The sequence below is a fragment of the Miscanthus floridulus genome, unplaced genomic scaffold (genome assembly GCF_019320115.1).
Source record: "Miscanthus floridulus cultivar M001 unplaced genomic scaffold, ASM1932011v1 os_2576_1_2, whole genome shotgun sequence".
Taxonomy (NCBI): domain Eukaryota; kingdom Viridiplantae; phylum Streptophyta; class Magnoliopsida; order Poales; family Poaceae; genus Miscanthus; species Miscanthus floridulus.
This window is the reverse complement of record NW_027098385.1, coordinates 1-5,077: the sequence shown is the minus strand read 5'-3', so window position 1 is coordinate 5,077 and position 5,077 is coordinate 1.

Below are 5,077 nucleotides of genomic sequence, written 5' to 3'. Positions count from 1 at the left end.
TGGCTTTTGTAGCTAGCGGCGTCCTCAGGGAAGCCATGCCACCACTAAATCAACGCTTTGCCTCGCGTTCAACCAAGGTGTTTAGGAATCTTGAGGGAGTATGTCAGCTCATCCTTCTCTCGGTTGAACACAAAGGCACCACCGGCAAAAGCATCTACAATATCAAAAAGTCTTTGTGTTGCTCTTCCGATTGTTCCACCAACAACTACCTCCTTGGTCTCTGGGTCCAGTGATCCCCCATGCGCGAAAAACCAATTCTTGGAGCGTTTGGGCCAATCGATTGAAAATGGTGGGATCCCTTTGGCAAGCAGGCCTGCTTCTATTCTTTCCCACTTGGGAATGACACTCCTGTAGCCACTTGATCCCGTTCTATGATGGTATCTCTTTTGTCGCGCATTCTGTTGGTTCCTTCTCACCCATGCCTCACCCTCTTCTGAGGTCTTGTACCTCACAAATTTGGGCCAGTCGTCCCTCCACTTTTTGTATAGGCTATTATCATTGAAATCTGGAGTCAGATTCTTCTTGACAAAGTCATTGTACAGCTTATTCTTCTAAGTCTAGAATTGTGTAACCATCTTCTTGAGAGCCCAACTTTTAATTAGTTTTTTTAAATCTTTATCTCCTGGTAGCGGGAAATGTGCAGTGACTGAATCCTAAAGAAGGTCCTTGTCTACCTCAGAGACCAAACTGATCCAAGGATCATCCTTCTTCATTTTCCATTCATGGGGGCTGATAGGAAGTTTGTTCCTAACAAGAAACCCACAGTGGTTTATGAATTTCTTCGCATTCTTTGTCAGCAGGAGCGGTTCGCCAGTATTGGTATCGACTTCTGTGATTATGTACCGGCCCTCCAATGGTTTTATCGAGCCTTGTACATTTTTACTTTTCATCGACGTCGATCCAGAGTGCTACGTACATAGAAACACAAAGACTCAGTAATATATATATATGAATGGAATTATGTTTAATTTCATATATAAGAGATGCAAGACTATTAACAAATATACCTCGCTATCACTTTCTTGCACTGGATTTTCTTGGACAAGATTTTCTTGCTCATCATCAAAATTTATTAAATATTGACTGTCGTCATCAAAATCTACCTCGTTGGGGTCATATTGAGTGCCGACATTGATAATGTCCATCATGGACTCATTTTGGTAGTGGTCTTGCGGGTCGGCCATCTTAATTACCAGAACTATATATAAATGAAAACCATATAGTAGTCATGCATATGCTAATGGATAAGGCAGGGGCTTAAACTTAAACTAGTGAAGGTTGCGCGCGCCGTAAGTGAATAGGCTGAGGTTTATGAAGTTAGACAGGATGCATATATTACATGCAAAGGTCTGGTGCACCTCTCTGAACTCATTAGAAGCTGTCCATTCTTGAGGCATGAAAAAGGACCTGCAGAATCTGGATGGGCTCACCAAAATAGCAGCCACCATGCTGAACCATGTGGAGGGCCTTGATCAATCAGGCTGAAAAAAAAACAAAAAAATTATCAGTAGCTGTGGCAACCAAAACACTTGGTTACGGTATAGAAGCCAAACTCTAGGCATGCTCTCAGGATTCAATCGAAAGAAAAATCCAATCACCACATAATAGCAGTCAATGTGGCCCAATCCGGTGAAAAAACCAAAAGGACCAAAGCAAGGAGGGGGGATACCTTTAACATTGAGATGGCTCAGATAATGACTCATTGGACAAGCACCATATGGGAACGCAATAGAGACACTTGGAGCAGTAGTGTAGCAAGACAAAAAGAGAAGCCGATGTTCATGCATCCTAACACTTGACATCTACAAAATTAGGATGACAAAGGCATTGGCATATATTACATAAGTAGAACACCAACCGCAGCACAATAGACCATACCATTTGTGTTTGAGCAATCAAAGACATATGTGACTATTTGTTATTGCAAAGCACACCAAAATGAAAGAAAGATTAAATCCATACACACCAGGTTATCATGTTTCCAAGAAGAATTACGCAATCGAAGTGGTTGGGTTCAACAAGAACTCACCATGTATTGTTGTAGCTGGCTATCTTCGTTGCCACCATTTGTGCATCACTGAGATACTCATCTATCTCTGCAGCACATAAAGCAGTAAGAATAGGAGTCTGGAAACATATTGAAACCTGAAGAATTCACAGAATCTAGGAATCACTATTGAGAGCACAAAAACAAACGTGAAACACCATGATCCGAAAAACTCACCTTTGAGCAGTTGACATCATCAGAACTCATAAGACTGAAAAGAAAAGTGGGTCACATACAAATAGATGAAACATGTAGGGTCAGTTTTCAATGGACAACAAGCACAGATAAATTTTAAAAACATGTGAATATTCTCAGGTCAAATATCTTTAATAAAAAAGGTTCAGATGGCAACAATCTGGATAGAGAGGGAGATCCATTTCGTCCTTTGTATGATTACCACATATGCCTACAGTAAGTATGCAGAGCACACCTATTAACTGTTCTTAAGGAGCGCTTACATTTAATAGTTCACAATTCTTGAGTACCCATGCCGTAAACCTATAACTAGAAAATGTCACGACTCATCATATTTCGTCGTTGCGCTCAGCCTGCGTAGGGAAAAAACAACATGTAGTGGGCAGAACGAAGAGAAGTATAAAAAGGCATTGAATCATAAAATTGGTTCAGAGAAATTCCCTTGTAGAAGTAGCCACGTGTCCATTAAGCATAAAGCAAAATTATGGATATTTCACTGATCTGGACATAAGAAATGACAAGGAAATCATCGCCCAAACAGCAACATGGATATCTTACACCTTTAGGTATTAGCGTAGAGTAAAAAACAACAGTTCGTAGGAGGATCCTGAAACTTTAAGATGGCATTTGCAAACTCTCTTGAACCTAGGATATTTAGACCTGTAGGTACCAACGTAAAGCAATGAGAGGTACATATATAAAGGTCGAAGAACATAAACTAAGCGGTAGCATGTGAAATACCTTACATTGTAGCAGCTCTGTAAGCAGAAAATCACATTTGTACACCATATCGTGGACGAGGTAGCAGCCTGCAGATAAATGGAGAAGTAGCAGCAATAAACGTAGCAAGAACAATGAAGGACCATGAATCTAGCGAAAGAATAGAAAAACACAACTTTTTTCGAAGGCTCTGATAGGTGCGGTACAAATTTGGAACTGACAAGATTACTTCATAGCAGCTGTCATTGGACTACCTTTTCTTCCACGCTTCACCCAGCCCACAACCCAGTGAAAGTAGGACACATTTTTATGCAGCCAAATTAGAAAACACATCTAATTCATGGTAGGAACAAGAAACCCAGAACAGAACAGAATATCATAACTGAATCATAAAATCTCCAAATTAGTCACATAAGTTGTTTAAAAGGTTGTGCTAATGCTAAGCAAGGAAACACTGTGCTTGACATACCTTTCACAGTGCCAACGCCTTATCCTAGGTACAGGTTGTTTGACCCATCCTAAGCACCTGAGAGACCACCTTCTAGCTGCCAAAGCCTGAAGATGTTGGGGCTGCACCATGCATCATTTCTTAAAAACAATTGTGTCAATCATTTTAACAGCGGCATGGAGCGCCTTATGAAATGGTAAAACCCTAAGCATATCATGATGGAAAATGTGCATGGTACTTATGTGTCGGTAAAATTACAAGAAACACTTGAGTGACCACCTTGTATTTGCCAAAGTCCAAAAATGTTGGGGCTACATCATGCATCATTTTTGGAAAACCGGTGTGTCAATGATTTTAGCAGCAACAGGGAGCATCTTATGAAATTTTAAGGTTGGAGCTACATACTGTAAGCCAAAAGCAAGCATGATGGTTGTCGAGATAGAACAAACAGGCATTGAATTAACCGATATAGGTTCTTTGGACCAGAAAAAGTAAAAACATTGCGTACAACTTTGTCCTGAACCGTTGCATTTCTCAAAGGCAATTCGTAGGCATCACTCAAATTTCACAAATCGATCAACATGCAGTGCCAATGCTTGGAATCAAAATCATGGTTGTGCCAGATTGTAGTCTATAAATCCACCTTAGGAAGACATATAGCGATTAATCGTAGGGATTGATTTAACAACAGCTTAGTAAGGAATGGTTTCTACAACAAGAAGGGATAGAGCCTAGGAAAGGCAGCAGTATTATAGTTATTAATAATAGTGATTTATCCAAATCGTCCTAGGATTACAGTTTGGAAAAGATGGTGTAGAGCAAGCAATTAACATTTTTTCTAAGTTGGCTGAAAACATTTTCGTTACTCTACACAAAAGGTAAACAATGATCCACTATCTCTGTTTTTATTTGGTTTTCGTTTTCCTAAACAATTTTTCATACCAGAAACTGCTAGCAATATAGTAGGATTGAGTATATCAATCCTGAACCAAGGGAACAAGAACACTGGATGAAAGAAAATGTCTGCATACTGAGAGAAAACTAACCATGGGCAACCAACCGGCCTTGTCCTCAATTTACATTATGAAACATAGGGCTTTTTTAACAGATGCACAGTAGCCTCACAAAGCCAAACTTTCGTTTTGAACTAACAAAAAGTGGGCGACGTGGAATCTTTTTAGTAACCTGTTGAACAATCCATCAATGGAAGAAGCACCTAGTTGATGCTAGCTTTGTAGAAGCAGTATACCCAATCTGTTCATCGGTGTACTATTCTTATAAATTAGAACCACATTATATCTGAACCAACAAAGCTCTATTACAAGGCTGAAAGCTAAGCAAACCAAACCTTATCACAAATTAGGGGTCCTACCATAACTTCCAATAAAAAAGAAACAAATTACAGCTAGTTTCACCTGTCCTTAAACAGGCAGCGCTTTGTGAGGGATAAGAGCACTACAATAAATCATGAATCGTGAAGCACACAAAGAAGAAAAGAAAATTGCACTTACAATGCAGCCAGCCCCTAGTTTGCCTGTCCGAGCCAAGTGAGAAGCTTCACGAACATGTGTTGACTTCAGTGGGTCTGCAAAATCTCCTTTTTGTTGTCACCTGCATTATAGGCTTGGACGAGCTCCCTCAGGTGGCCTTAACCTAGCCATGGATCA